Raw genomic sequence first — 16,875 nt, 5'->3', positions numbered from 1 at the left:
CACTGATGGGCTGTGCGATGGGTGGCAGGTGATGTTCACTGATGGGCTGTGCGATGGGTGGCAGGTGACGTTCACTGATGGGCTGTGCGATGGGTGGCAGGTGATGTTCACTGATGGGCTGTGCAATGGGTGGCAGGTGACGTTCACGGTAGCTGACGGGTGACTGGCGATGGTCACTGATGGGTAACTAGCTATGGTTGTGATGGGTGACTGGCGATGGTCACTGATGGGTAACGGGTGACAGGCCATGGTCACTGATGGGTGACTGGCGATGGTCACTGATGGGTGACAGGCCATCGTCAATGATGGGTGACTGGCGATGGTCACTGAGGGGTGACTGGCGATGGTCACTAATGGATGACAGGCTACGGTCACTGATGGGTGACGGGTGCACCTCTGACGTTCACGGATGACAGTCTCTGATGTGACAGGTGTACTTTATGGGCAAAGATCGGTGACAGGTGCATTTTATGGGCAAAGATGGGCACTGATGTGGTGACTGGTGCAATGGGGGGGAGCGATGTGACAGGTGTGCTTGTGACAGATGTACACTGACAATACAAAGATCTGTAACTTACTGCTCCTGGCTCTTCTCTCCTCACACTGGAAACGGCTAGTTACTGGTCTGTGTTTACATTTGTGATCAGCTGTGAATGAATCACAGCCGATCACGTGGTAAACAGCCGCCGGCCAATGGCTGTTTACCAGTGTCGTGACGAGCAGTGTTCCCGGGATGATGCCGCCACCGACATTCGATCGCGCCAGTGTTCAAGGGGGACTTACCATCTGTGATCGGCCGTGACTGGATCACGGCCGATCGCGTGGTAAACAGCTATGCCCATTGGCTGTTCAACCCCGTCGATAAGCTGTGTCTCGGTGACATGCCGCCAACTAAAGTACAGGGTTGCGAGCACATGATCGCACGCATGCCCTGTTTGAATGTGCCGACGTCATATGATGTCCGGCCAAAACGAGAGCCGCACCGCCCCTCCGTCATTTGATGGTGGGTGGGCGGCAAGCGGTTAAACTGAGAAAATTTACCATTTCAAGAAAAAAATAAGATAATTTTGAAATTAATGGCAGCAACACGTCTCACCAAAGTTGGGACAGGGCAACAAAAAGCTGGCAAAATAAGTGGTACTAACAAGGAAGTGCTGGTAGATTATTTTGCAATTAGGTTAATTGGCAACAGGTCAGTAACATGACTGGGAATAATGTTACTCAATGTAAAATTGCAAAGACTTTAAATACAGCATATCATCATCTAAAATACATATCATCAAAATATTTTGAGAATCTAGAGAAATCTCTGTGTGCAAGTGACAAAGCCAAAACGCAATAATGGATGCACATGATCTTTTAGCCCTCAGACGGCACTGTATTAAAAATGGGCATTATTTTGTGATGGATATCACTACATGCACTCGGGAATACTTCCAAAAATCACTGTTTGTGAACAAAGTTTGCTGTGCCATTGAAAAATGCAAAGTAAAGATCTATCATGCAAAGAAGAAGCCACATCTGAACATGATCCATAATGCCCATCTTCCCTGGGCCAAAGCTCATTTAAAATGGTCTCATGCAAAGTGGAAAACTGTTCTGTGGTCATGCGAATCAAAATTTGACATTGTTTTTGGCAACCATGAGTGCCGCCATCCTCCAGACTTAAGCGGAGAAGGACCTTTCGGCCCATTATCAGCACTCAGTTCAAAAGCCTGCATCTCGAATGGTATAGGGGTGCATTAGTGCATTTGGAATGGGCAGCTTGCACAACTGGAAAGGCACCATCAGTGCAGAAAGATGTATCTATAATTAGAGCAGCATATGCTCCCATCTAGATGTCTTATTCAGGCAGAGCCTTGCATATTTCAGCAGGACAATTCTAAACCGCATACTACATCTGACAACAGCATAGCTTTGTAGAAGAGTCCTGGTGCTTAACTGGCATACCTGCATTCCAGACCTTTCACCAGGTGAAAATATTTGGCGCATCTGGAAACAAAAAATACAACAAAAGACCCAGGACTGTTACAGGACCTACACCTGGCAAGAATGGGACAACATTCCTCTCCCAATACTCTAGCAACTGGTCTCAGTTCCCAGACGTTTACAGAGTGTTGTTAAAACAAGAGGAAATGCTACACCATAGTACAATGGCCCTGTCCAAACTTTGAGACACAATACTGCCAATTTCAAAACGATCTTATTTTTTTCTTAAAATTTTATTTTCTCAGTTTAACCACTTGACTACTGGGCACTTAAACCCCCTTCCTAACCAGACCAATTTTCAGCTTTCGGTGCTCTCACACTTTGACAGACAATTACTCAGTCATGCAACACTGTACCCATATGAAATTTTTGTCCTTTTTTTCACACAAATAGAGCTTTCATTTGGTGGTATTTAATCACCGCTGTGTTTTTTATTTTTTGCGCTATAAATCAAAAAAGACTGAAAATTTGATTTAAAAAAATTCTTTGTTTCAGTTAAAATTTAGTGCAGAGTATTGGCAAGTATTGGCAGAGTATTGGCGAGTATTGGCAGAGTATTAGAGTATTGCAGTGTTGCAGAGTATTGGCAGAGTATTGCAGTGTTGCAGAGTATTGCACAGTGTTGCAGATTATTGACACTGAGCAGCGCTGTGGGCACTAAACATCCAGACCACAGCGCTGTTGCAATCTCTCCCCCTCTCCCCTCGCACTGTACCCATCAGTACAGAGAGGGGAGGGAAGAACCGGCGTCATGACGGAGCGATCACTTGTAAATGGACGTGCACCCAGAATAAGCCGACTGCGCTGTAGCCGTCTTTTGGCTATGGCCCGGTCGGCAAGTGGTTAAACATTTCATGTTTTCTGTTTTCTATTGTGAATAAAATGGGTTTATGAGATTTGCAAATCATTGCATTTTGTTTTATGGAAATTATACAGAGCATCCCAACTTTTTGGGAATTGGGGTTGTAAATAATAAACACATCATATCATATTATAAACACAAGGAAGAGAAGATTCACTATAAGACACCTAAAGTGGAGAATAGCAAGGATGAAGCTAAACATTATTATGATAGAACACCAATGAGAACAAGTTGGCGGAGAGATAATGATTACCCGAAGAAACCCTCCTGGACAAAATATTGGAATGAAAGAAGACCTAATAGCCCTCCGAGGAATAGGAGACCTATGTATCCAAATAGATATGAGGAGCATAGCCTAATACCTCTATATAATAGATATGAGCCCTTTAGGGAAGAGTATAGGAATGAATGGTCCCCTAAACATTTTTTAGACAGCTGGAGATACAAACAGTACCCAGAAGACAAGAGAAATATTGACAAGAAGTAGTATAGAAGGAAGAGGGGCTATAAGGCAGGGGCCAAACCCCAAAAGAAAAAGAGTACTAGGGGTGGGTATATAAGGGATAATGAATTAAAGATACTAGATAAAGGGCTTAATATACTCTCAGAAAGAACCTCAGTAAATGTAAAATTTATGTTGGAATAGAAAAGTATATCAGCAAACTTAAACTGATTGTAAAGGTTTTTTTTTTTTAATACCATAAAAAAGCTCTAGTTGTGTGAAAAATATGATAAAAATTTAGCTTGGGTACAGTGTTGCATGACCGCATAATTGTCAAAGTGCAACAGCGCTGAAAGCTGAAAATTGGCTTGGGCAGGAAGAGGGTAAAAGTGCCTGGTACTGAAGTGGTTAAATAGGAAGGTCCCCTGTGTTTTTCCCCTGTATAAGCACTCTCAGTTTATCATTCTGCTGCTATATTTCAAATAGGCCAAGACCCAAAACATCTGCAATGCCTCACACTTGCACAGTAAGTACAATCCTCTCAGTGCCCCAGAAGAGCGGTGAGGCTTTCCACAGTAACACCTGTGCTTCCCTCGAAACCCTGCTGCTGATACCAGAGGGGGATGAATGAAGACCAGGGGCCACCTAGGACACAAGTCTCCCTAAGGATATGTCCCAGCAGGGAAGCAGGAGGGACCTAGGAAAAAAATACTCACGATCTTGCAGCAGAGTACATCACAAGGCTTTGCCCACTTTGGGCATAACAACTCAACAAGCGGGTCTTTAGAGACTGGGTCACAGTCCCTGAGACCTGTACAGCACCCTGAGGCTAACCCAATGCTCTGCACTTTGTGCCAAGGTGGGCGGCCAATACAGGTTCAAGTGCCCAAAGAAACTTCCGGCCTGGCCCCAGGTCTTCTCTGGCAGGGTCTGAGTACAGTACCACAAACTTGAGCCATGGGGCACCAACCTGTAAACCCCTTATTGTTCCTAATAAGTGTATATTGACAGTTTGTCACATCCCACCTTAAGAACTCCTTATACTTCACCTCCACCTTCCACTGACTTACTCTAATATCATACATACATTTTATATGCATAAAACATTGTATAATCAGAATATCAATGTAATTGGTTCAGTTATTCCAGTGGGATGAAGGCAGCTCAATGTGTTTCACAGGTTTAAATTAGCTTGCTTCATCATAATAAAATCAGAGGTGATTAATATTGATATGATCTTAAGCTGCATCAGAAGATGAAACCATAGAAACCTCAAGGGGAGCAAATTCGGAGTCAATAGTTAAAGAACGAGTCACCAGGATCAGTGATGTTAATATATCACATGCATTAATTTAGGAGGATAACAGTGGATTATAAGCGAGTATCCATTCCATAATCAAACCATCCCTTACCAAATGATTTTAATTATAGAGAATCCATGAGTTCTTACTCCCTTTATTGATAGAGTGTTGTAACAATGTCCACCCTAAAGGCCTGACTAGCAGGAAAATACATGGAATGCTGTTACCAATGCCCTCTGTGTCACATATTGGTCAATTCATGAAGAGTTAAATAACGGCCAATAAAATGCCGTAAGATAGCACTTGCGGTAAATCAGTTTTGAAAGTGCAATTCACTAAGAATTTAGTATTAAATAACGAATGCAGTAATTGTTCAATTGAGCGGTAATTTATGTGGTAATTTATCACATTAAGTTGGTTGCTAAGGAGCGGGCCGGGAAGCCGGCTACCGCATCCTTAACAATGGATGACTCATCAGCTGTCAGTGGGTCCTCCGGTGACAGCTGAATGTAAAAAAAAAAACACGCCGGCAATTAAAAATTATGGAAAAAAAAAAAAGGTGGGGTTCCACGCCAAAATTTAAAAAAAAACAAAAAACAAAACAGTATGGGGTCCCTCAAAAATCCATACCAGACCCTTATCCGAGCATGCAGCCCAGCAGGTCAGGAAAGGGGGGAGGGGGGGACAAGTAAGCACCCCCTCCTCCCCAAAGCAGCTTATCCCCATGTTGATGGGGACAAGGGCTCGCGGGCGGGGCGCTTATCGGAATCCCCCTTTAACAAGGGGGCCCCCAGATCCAGCTCCCCCATGTGAATGAGTATGAGGTACATAATACCCCTACCCTTTCCCCAAAAAAAGTGTAAAAGTGGATAAAGACAGTAAAAAAGTTTTTGACAACTCCTTTATTAAAAAATAAAAAAAAACTGTCCCCAATTTCGATGTAGATCCATAGTCAATCACGATGCCACCACCTGTCCGGCGTTTTCGGCCCTAGCTGACAGGAGGCTCCTTTGAGAGCTCACACAAGCCCTGGATCTTATAGCAGCCGTGGAGAAGTGGTGTTAAGGGTTGAGACATGCTGGTTTTATCAGGAATTATGTGAGTCCAATTCTTGGTGGCACTTTTATATTATTTTACCAGTAAACTGTATTAGACTAGGGCGGCTGTGCGCTCTCTTTCTCTTGTTTAGTAAATGTGAAGAAAATATTAGGTAGCAGACTTACAAACTTGAACAAAAGCTAGATGCTCAATCGCCCAGAAAGTACTGTAACTCTAGATGGAATGGACCTCGATGGGGAACCTTGCCCTTGATACCATAAGGCCTGAGAAATAAGCCAACAACCCCACCTAGAAATAGTGGATCGATAGGCAGCCTGACCCTTGTGAGGACTCTAAGGTAGAACAAAGAGGGGATTAGACTGTCAAAAAAAAGTCGTAGACTTCAGATTCCATGAGATTGAGCCACATTTGAAAAAAAAAAAAAGGACCGATGTCTCAACAATTTATCCTGGTGAAAAAACAAGGAAGGTTCCTTGCAGAGGGGTGCAGCAAAGAGGCAAAGTAATGAAAACCAAAAAGACAACCTTGCATGTAAGGGGCAACAAGGGAATCTCCCGGGGAGACTCAAATAAAAACATATGAAGAACACCAAATTAAGGTCCCACGGAGGCAAAGGGGGCTGCAAAGATAGAACAATCCTTATGACACCCTGCACAAAGGCTTTTATCAAGAAATGAAACAAGATAAGTCTCTGAAATAAAAAATAGTCAAGACTGAGATCTGCTCCTTGTTGGTATTTAAGGCAAGAGACATCTCCACACCAGACTGGAGAAAAGCCAAAACACACCCATGACAAACTTGGGGATTAAACTTCTGAGCCTCATACCAGGAGATAAGCCTTCCATATATAGTGGGGACGGAAAGTATTCAGACCCCCTTACATTTTTCACTTTTTGTTATATTGCAGCCATTTGCTAAAATCATTTAAGTTCATTTATTTTCCTTATTAATGTACACACAGCACCCCATATTGACAGAAAAACACAGAATTGTTGACATTTTTGCAGATTTATTAAAAAAGAAAAACTGAAATATCACATGGTCCTAACTATTCAGACCCTTTGCTCAGTATTTAGTAGAAGCACCCTTTTGATCTAATACAGCCATGAGTCTTTTTGGGAAAGATGCAACAAGTTTTTCACACCTGGATTTGGGGATCCTCTGCCATTCCTCCTTGCAGATCCTCTCCAGTTCTGTCAGGTTGGATGGTAAACATTGGTGGACAGCCATTTTTAGGTCTCTCCAGAGATGCTCAATTGTGCCATTCAAGAGCAGTCACGGAGTTGTTGTGAAGCCACTCCTTTGTTATTTTAGCTGTGTGCTTAGGGTCATTGTCTTGTTGGAAGGTAAACTTTCGGCCCAGTCTGAGGTCCTGAGCACTCTGGAGAAGGTTTTCGTCCAGGATATTCCTGTACTTGGCCGTATTTATCTTTCCCTCAATTGCAACCAGTCGTCCTGTCCCTGCAGCTGAAAAACACCTCCACAGCATGATGCTGCCACCACCATGCTTCACTGTTGGGACTGTATTGGACAGGTGATGAGCAGTGCCTGGTTTTCTCCACACATACCGCTTAGAATTAAGGCCAAAAAGTTCTATCTTGGTCTTATCAGACCAGAGAATCTTATTTCTCACCATCTTGGAGTCCTTCAGGTGTTCTTTTAGCAAATTCCATGCGGCTTTCATGTGTCTTGCACTAAGGAGAGGCTTCCGTCGGGCCACTCTGGCATAATGCCCCAACTGGTGATGGGCTGCAGTGATGGTTGACTTTCTACAACTTTCTCCCATCTCCCGACTGCATCTCTGGAGCTCAGCCACAGTGATCTTTGGGTTCTTCTTTACCCCTCTCACCAAGGCTCTTCTCCCTCGATAGCTTAGTTTGGCCAGACTGCCAGCTCTAGGAAGGGTTCTGGTCATCCCAAACGTCTTCCATTTAAGGATTATGGAGGCTACTCTGCTCTTAGGAACCTTAAGTGCAGCAGAATTTTTTTGTAACCTTGGCCAGATCTGTGCCTTGCCACAATTCTGTCTCTGAGCTCTTCAGGCAGTTCCTTTGACCTCACGATTCTCATTTTCTCTGACATGCACTGTGAGCTGTATGGTCTTATATAGACAGGTGTATGGCTTTCCTAATCAAGTCCAATCTGTATAATCAAACAAAGCTGGACTCAAATGAAGGTGTAGAACCATCTCACGGATGATCAGAAGAAATGGACAGCACCTGAGTTAAATATATGAGTGTCACAGCAAAGGGTCTGAATACTTAGGACTGTGTGATATTTCAGTTTTTCTTTTTTAATAAATCTGCAAAAATGTCAACATTTCTGTGTTTTTCTGTCAATATGGGGTGCTGTGTGTACATTAATGAGGAAAAAAATGAACTTAAATGATTTTAGCAAATGGCTGCAATATAACAGAGTGAAAAATTTAAAGGGTTCTGAATACTTTCCGTCCCCACTGTAGGATTGCATACCTTCTGGTGTTTGACTTTCTTGCCCTGCGAAGGGTGGAATTGGAGTCAGAAGCACCCCTATCCCCCACCTATCTATGCCGCTATTATTTCATTGTCTGCCTGCCCCCCCTGGCAGTGAGACCTTGAAGGCAGGCAGATGAGTGTGGGAGAATAAGCCGGATTGTCCAAAGCTCCAGGTTGTTGATCAGAAATCTTCGCTTCTCTGACTATCATGGTTCCTGAACCAAGAAGTTCCCAAGAAGCATCTTCCAAGTCTTTGGAAGAAATGGCTTTCTGTCATCTAGAATTTGTGTGGATATTCACAGTAGCCATAGGCTCCTGCTGCTGTCAGTCGGATCCTGTAAGGCTAAAGTGGGAGTGTGGTCTAGTCACACTGTGTGTGGATATGGACACTAAAAATGCAGTTAGGGACTGCTCTGTGCAATATCACTGCACAAAGCAGGTAAGTATAAATCTCTATTTTAGGGGAAAAAAATTGCCTTTGGAAAAGGGTCCATGTACAGTGGATATAAAAAGTCTACACACCCTTTAAAATGTCAGGTTTCTGTGATGTAAAAAAATGAGACAAAGATAAATCATTTCAGAATTTTTTTCCACCTTTTCAATGCCTTGAAAAAGTATTCATACCCCTTGAAATTTTCCACATTTTGTCATGTTACAACCAAAAACGTAAATGTATTTGATTGGGATGTTGTGTGACAGACCAACACAAAGTGGCACATAATTGTGAATTGGAAGAAAAATGATAAATGGTTTTCAAATTTTTTTACAAATAAATATGTGAAAAGTGTGGCATGCATCTGTCCTGGTTCAATATTTTTATTGAAGTTTGTATAAATAAGATACAAATTAAGACAAGTATCAAAGCATGGGGGATATATATATATATATATATATATATATATATATATATATATATATATATATATATATATATATATATATATAGACAATGCGATTAACAGTTTTTATCGTGTGGCATGCATTTGTATTCAGCCCCCCTGAGTCAATACTTTGTAGAACCACTGCGATTACAGCTGCAAGTCATTTTGGGGATGTCTCTACCAGCTTTGCACATCTAGAGTGAACTTTTTGCCCATTCTTCTGTGCAAAATAGCTCAAGCTCTGTCAGACTGGACGGAGAGCGTCTGAACAGCAATTTTCAAGTCTTGCCATTTTGGGGTCCCATCTTCTTCGATGCTAGTCAAGCACAGTGCTTTAGCCGACTTGTGACTATAGTTCCTTTCTCCCCATGAGGTCTTTTCTCCCCTTAGGGGTAGAATATATTAACTAATACTACATATCCATTTGTATTTACAGTTTATTTCTGTACCCAACTCCTGATGAATGTCATATAGCCATGAAACGCCTCGAGTTTCCATGGGGTGCTCAGTCAAGTCTGGCTCATTACTTATTCACTGGCCCATATATATATACCTTTTATACATTCAAAATTCATCGAGTACTATGAAACTATTAATGTGTATGTGTATCTTTTTTGTTTTTACAGCAGCTCTGTTGCATATGGTGTACCAATGCCTGTTATTGTAAATATCTTGTATTCTGTCTACAAATAATCATGCTCAAGATTGATATCATTCATCTTATTGCCAAATGCCAATTCTATGACATGTGTACATATTTGTATTTATACCATTTTATCAATATTCATTACTTTTCATGTGCTGCCAAGCTGACATAAATGTATCCATTATGTTCATGCCATGTGTGCATGTATGTATATGAAAATACTTTACCTGTTTCATACTATTGTCACAAATAAATAAGGTTTACTAACCACTCTACCTCCACAAGTCAATGGCCTCATTCAAAGTCCCACATTCCTTTCTTATTTACAAGTCTTGCCACAGATTCTCAATTCGATTTAGGCTAAAAAGTAAAATTTTTGTCTCATCTGACCAGAGCACCTTCTTCCACGTTTGCTGTGTACCCACATGGCTTCTTGCAAACTGCGAACGAGGCTTCTTATAACTTTCTTTCAACAATGGCTTTCTTCTTGCCACTCTTCCATAAAGGCCAGATTTGTGGAGTGCATGACTAATAGTTGTCCTGTGGACAGATTCTCCCCCCTGAGCTGTGGATCTCTGCAGCTCCTCCAGAGTTACCATGGGCCTCTTGGCTGCTTCTTTGATTAATGCTCTCCTTCCCAGGCCTATCAGTTTATGTGGACGGTCATGTCTTGGTAGGCTTGCATTGTGCCATACTCTTTCCATTTTTGGATGATGGATTGAACAGTGCTCCGTGAGATGTTGAAAACTTGGAATTTTTTTTAGAACCTAACTCTGCTTTAAACTTCTCCACAACTTTATCCCTGACCCCTCTGGTGTGTTTCTTGGCCTGCATGAGGCTGTTTGTTCACTAAGGTTCTCTAACAAACCTCTGAGGGCTTCACAGAACAGCTGTATTTATACTGAGATTAAATTACACACAGGTCTATTTACTGATTAGGTGACTTCTGAAGGCAATTGGTTCCACCAGATTTTAGTTAGTGTTATTGGAGTAAAGGGGGCTGAATACAAATGCACGCCACACTTTTCAGATATTAATTTGTAAAAACAATTGAAAACCAGTTATCATTTTCCTTCCACTTCACAATTATGTGTCACTTTCAGTTGATCCATCACATAAAATCCCAAAGAAATACATTAACGTTTTTGGTTGTAACATGACAAAATGTGAAAAATTTCACGGAGTATGAATACTTTTTTAAGGCACTGTATAAACTGTACAACTCTGTTGAACAACAAACTGAAATCTTTTTTTTTTTTTTTTTTTTTTTTTTTTTTAGTATAAAGTTGGGGGACTGTGGCAGAGCCTGTATAGGTCTGGATTAGCTTGGGAGGGAGGTAAACCTCAATCATGGCGGGTTCCCTATAGCTTATAGGGAGGACTCCGTTGTTCGGAGTCAGGTCCTTTTTGGACACTTGCACATGGCCTGGGGTGTTCGAGCAGGCTCCTGTGAGACTTTAGGTCTTGTTTTGTCCTGTCTTGTTTTGTTCTGTTCTGTCTTGTTTGGGGGGGGGGGGGGGGGGGGGTGTTAATTAAGGTTTTTGGAACTGGATGGGTTGAGTATGAGTGTTGGTTAGAATTGTGTTTTCTGTGTGTGTGTTTTTTTTTCTTTTTTGTTGCGGAAGGGGGACCTGGTTCTGTTTCATCTATATTATATGGATTTTTCCTGAAGCTCCTTTTATCGATTCTACCTCTGACTTATGAAAGAAACTATTAAAGGTCATCTCTTATAATGTCCGTGGGATGTGTTCTCAGACAAAACGAAACAAAATTTGGTTAGAATTAAGGCATCTGAATCCTCAGATTATAATGCTGCAAGAGACACATTTTAAGTCCACTAAAACCCCTAAATTGCCTATTTTTAATATATTTAACCAGTGGTATTTAAGTTTATCACCGGTTTCAAAGGCCAGAGGGGTGGCTATAGGAATCCATAAGAACTGCCCCTTTTTATGCAATGATTCCTGTATAGACCCCGAGGGCCGTTTCGTTTTTCTGAAAGTTCTGATCCAGGGCCAAACATACACTTTTGCTACAATATATGCCCCCAATCTTTGTCAAATAACATTTATAGAAGGGCTTCTTTCCAAATTGGTATCCTTCCAGGAGGGCATCCTCGTTCTGGGGGGAGACTTTAATTTAAGCCCCAACCCAGAGCTGGATATATCAACTGGAATGTCGGTACTATCCAAGAGGGCCTTAACGCGCTTTTGTAAGACTATGCAGTCAAATCACCTAATAAACTCCTGGAGGATGCTTAATGCATCTATAAAGGACTATAGTTATTATTCTAAGGTCCATAAGATTTATTCTAGAATTGATCCATTATGGATGGATCGGTTTTACTTAGATCTATTAGATGGAGCAGTTATCGAACAGATTACACTGTCGGATCACGCTCCGGTCTCAATTACGATTAGACCTCCCGATGGGATGGTGAGGGAATGGACCTGGTGCATGAACAACAACATTTTGGAAGACCCTACGGCCTTAGCAGCAGTCACAGAAGCAATTAAAATATATTTTGAATATAAATAACACAGACAATGTCTCCCAAAAGGTAATATTTTATAATAGTATATTAGTATAGTATAATATAATAGTTTGTAGAATTCACCTCCGTAACATCTCTAAAATTCGCCCCTTTTTAACAAATGAAACCACCAAGCTCCTCATTCACTCCCTTGTTATCTCTCGCAACTCCCTTCTCATTGGCCTGCCTCTCCATAGACTATCCTCTCTTCAGTCTATCATGAATGCTGCTGCCAGACTTATCCACCTTACCAACCACTCAGTGCCTGCCAACCCTCTCCTCCAATCCCTGCACTGGCTCCCAATCACCCAGCGAATTAAATTCAAAATACTAACCACAACATACAAAGCCATTCACAACTCTGCCCCGAGCTACATCACCAATCTTGTTTTCAAAGATCACCCAAATCGTCCCCTCCGCTCTTCTCAAGACCTCCTACTCTCAAGCTCTCTCATCTCTTCCTCCCATGCTTGTCATCAGGATTTCTCCAGAGCCTCTCCCATCCTCTGGAACTCGCTACCTCCATCGGTCTGGCTATCCCTATTCTTGCTACCTTCAGGCGATCGCTGAAAACTAATTTCTTCAGGGAAGCCTATCATGTCTCCAACTAATGTTCTACCACTTCCATCAGCTCATTCCCCACAGTTACAACCTTTTGTACCACCTGCCCCACCCTATTAGATTGTAAGCTCTTCTGAGCAGGGCCCTTTTAATCCTCTTGTATTTTATTGTATTCTAACTGTATTGTCTCGTTTTATATTGTAAAGCTCTGCGTAAACTGTTGATGCTATATAAATCCTGTATAATAATAATAATATGGGAAGGGCACAAAGCAGTTATTAGAGGAGTTCTGATTTCACAGGGTTCGAGGCTCAAGAGGCAAAAATCTGAGGAAATGCAGCGCCTACTTTCAGATATACAATATATGGAAAATTTACATAAACGTTTCCAATCTTCTGAAATCGAGAACCGTCTCTATGAGGCATGCTATAGAGTGTCTGTATTCCTGGACCAGCAGGTTAAGAAAAAGTTAAGGTTCTGGGCACATAGGTTTTATGAAAAGGGCAACAAACCTAGGAAAATGCTGGCCAACATAAAGAGAAAGAGAAAAGGAGAAATGCCATGTTCATAGGCTTGTGTCCCAGGATGGAAAACAAGTATTTAAATCATCCAAAATAGCTAGGCTGTTCCAGGAATTTTATGGCAAGCTTTATGGCTTATATCCAGATAGATCGTTGCATGCTTCTTTAAAACCTAGAGAGAGGATCAAGAACTACATAGCAAAGATAAAATAGCCAAAACTTTCTCCTGACCTAGTCGCTTCCTGTGAGGAACCAATTACTCAGGAGAAATAGAGAACATTATTAAACAACCTACCTAAGGGGAAGAGTCCAGGACCAGACGGATTTAATAGTATATATTATGGTAATTTTTCACAGCTTCTACTCCCACACATGCGGAAGGATTTTATTTTACTGACTAAATATAATGACATCTTGCCAGAGGCCCTTATGGCCTATAAAACAGTAATCCCTAAAGAGGGAAAGGACCCTACACTATGTACGAGTTATCGCCCAATATCTCTTTTAAATTTAAATATTAAAATATTAGCAAAGGTATTGGCATCTAATTTGCAGCCTTATTTACCGTCCTTGATAGACCCTGATCAGACCGGGTTTGTCAAGGGCAGGGAAGCCATAGATAACTCAGTAAGAGCCCTACATTTGATTTACTGGGCTACCCAGCAAGAAACACAAATGCCCAGTTTACTCCTGTCTACAGATGCCGAGAAAGTGTTTGATAGGGTAGACTGGACATTCCTTTAGGAGGTCCTAGCCATCGTGGGCTTGTGGCCAAGAATGTTAGGCTAGATTATTGCTCTGCATAGGAAACCCTTAGCTAGGGTGAAGGTTAATGGTGTCCTTTCCTCCTCCTTTGAGATCAAGAACGGTACTTGGCAGGGGTGCCCTTTGTCACCCCTGCTGTTTGCATTGGTCATGGAGGCATTGTTATGTAAAATAAGAGAAAACCCCAATATCCATGGTTTTAAAGTGGGCCCTGCAGAGCATAAATTTTCCGCTTATGTGGATGATATTTTGATTTTTATATCTGAACCATTAATAACATTACCTACAGTATCTCACAAAAGTGAGTACACCCCTCACATTCTTTTAAATAATATTTTATATCTTTTCATGTGACAACACCGAAGAAATGACACTTTGCTACAATGTAAAGTAGTGAGTGTACACCTTGTATAACAGTATAAATTTTCTGTCCCCTCAAAATAACTCACCACACAGCCATTAATGTCTAAACCGTCGGCAACAAAAGTGAGTACACCCCTAAGTGAAAATGTCCAAATTGGGCCCAATGTGTCAATATTTTGTGTGGCCACCATTATTTTCCAGCACTGCCTTAACCCTCTTGGGCATAGAGCTCACCAGAGCTTCACAGGTTGCCACTGAAGTCCTCTTCTACTCCTCCATGATGACATCACGGAGCTGGTGGATGATAGAGACGTTGCGCTCCTCCACCTTCAGTTTGAGGATGCCCCACAGATGCTCAATAGGGATTAGGTCTGGAGACATTCTTGACCAGTCCATCACCTTTACCCCCAGCTTCTTTAGCAAGGCAGTGGCCGTCTTGGAGGTGTGTTTGGGGTTGTTATGTTGGATTACTGCCCTGCGGCCCAGCCTCCGAAGGGAGGGGATCATGCTCTGCTTCAGTATGTCACAGTACATGTTGGCATTCATGGTTCCCTCAATGAACTGTAGCTCCCCAGTGCCAGCAGCATTCATGCAGCCCCAGACCATGACACTCCCACCATGCTTGACTGTAGGCAAGACACACTTGGTTGCCGCCACACACGCTTGACACCATCTGAACCAAATAAGTTTATCTTGGTCTCATCAGACCACAGGACATGGTTAGAGTAATCCATGTCCTTAGTCTTCTCGTCTTCAGCAAACTGTTTGTGGGCTTTCTTGTGCATCATCTTTAGAAGAGGCTTCCTTCTGGGATGACAGCCATGCAGACAAATTTGATGCAGTGTGTGGCATATGGTCTGAGCACTGACAGGTTGACTCCCCACCCCTTCAACCTCTGCAGCAATGCTGGCAGCACTCATACATCTATTTCCCAAAGACAACCTCTGGATATAATGCTGAGCATGTGTACTCAACTTCTTTGGTCGACCATGGCGAGGCCTGTCCTGAGTGGAACCTGTCCTGTTAAACTGCTGTATGGTCTTGGCCACCATGCTGCAGCTCAGTTTCAGGGTCTTTGCAACCTTCTTATAGCCTAGGCCATCTTTATGTGGCCTAGGCTATAAGAAGCCTATGTGGCAACAATTCTTTTTTTCAGATCCTCACTGTGTTCTTTGCCATTAGGTGCCATGTTGCACTTCCAGTGATCAGTATGAGAGAGTGAGAGCGCGATAACACCAAATTTAACACACCTGCTCCCCATTCACACCTGAGACCTTGTAACACTAACGAGTCACATGACACCAGGGGAGGGAAAATGGCTAATTGGGTCCAATTTGGACATTTTCACTTAGGGGTGTACTCACTTCTGTTGCCAGTGGTTTAGACATTAATGGCTGTGTTGAGTTATTTTGAAGGGACAGCAAATTTACACTGTTATACAAGCTGTATACTCTCTACTTTACATTGTAGCAAAGTGTCATTTTTTCAGTGTTGTCACTGAATGAAAAGATATAATAAAATATTTACAAAAATGTGAGGGTGTACTCACTTTTGTGAGATACTGTAATTTAATGGCAGACCTAAAGGATTTTGGGATTGTGTTAAATTTTAAAATAAATTATAACAAATCCAAAATTTTGCAGTTATATATACAGTGGGGACGGAAAGTATTCAGACCCCCTTACATTTTTCACTCTGTTATATTGCAGCCATTTGCTAAAATCATTTAAGTTCATTTTTTTCCCTCATTAATGTACACACAGCACCCCATATTGACAGAAAAACACAGAATTGTTGACATTTTTGCAGATTTATTAAAAAAGAAAAACTGAAATATCACACGGTCCTAAGTATTCAGACCCTTTGCTGTGACACTCATATATTTAACTCAGGTGCTGTCCATTTCTTCTGATCATCCTAGAGATGGTTCTACACCTTCATTTGAGTTCAGCTGTGTTTGATTATACTGATTGGACTTGATTAGGAAAGCCACACACCTGTCTATATAAGATCTTACAGCTCACAGTGCATGTCAGAGCAAATGAGAATCATGAGGTCAAAGGAACTGCCTGAAGAACTCAGAGACAGAATTGTGGCAAGGCACAGATCTGGCCAAGGTTACAAAAAAATTCTGCTGCACTTAAGGTTCCTAAGAGCACAATGGCCTCCATAATCCTTAAATGGAAGACGTTTGGGATGACCAGAACCCTTCCTAGAGCTGGCAGTCTGGCCAAACTAAGCTATCGAGGGAGAAGAGCCTTGGTGAGAGTGGTAAAGAAGAACCCAAAGTTCACTGTGGCTGAGCTCCAGAGATGCAGTCGGGAGATGGGAGAAAGTTGTAGAAGGTCAACCATCACTGCAGCCCATCACCAGTTGGGGCATTATGGCAGAGTGGCCCGACGGAAGCCTCTCCTCAGTGCAAGACACATGAAAGCCTGCATGGAGTTTGCTAAAAGAACACCTGAAGGACTCCAAGAT

This window comes from Aquarana catesbeiana, linkage group LG08 (genome assembly GCF_042186555.1).
Source record: "Aquarana catesbeiana isolate 2022-GZ linkage group LG08, ASM4218655v1, whole genome shotgun sequence".
Taxonomy (NCBI): domain Eukaryota; kingdom Metazoa; phylum Chordata; class Amphibia; order Anura; family Ranidae; genus Aquarana; species Aquarana catesbeiana.
The sequence above is the reverse complement of the archived record's forward strand: the minus strand, read 5'-3'. Positions refer to the sequence as shown.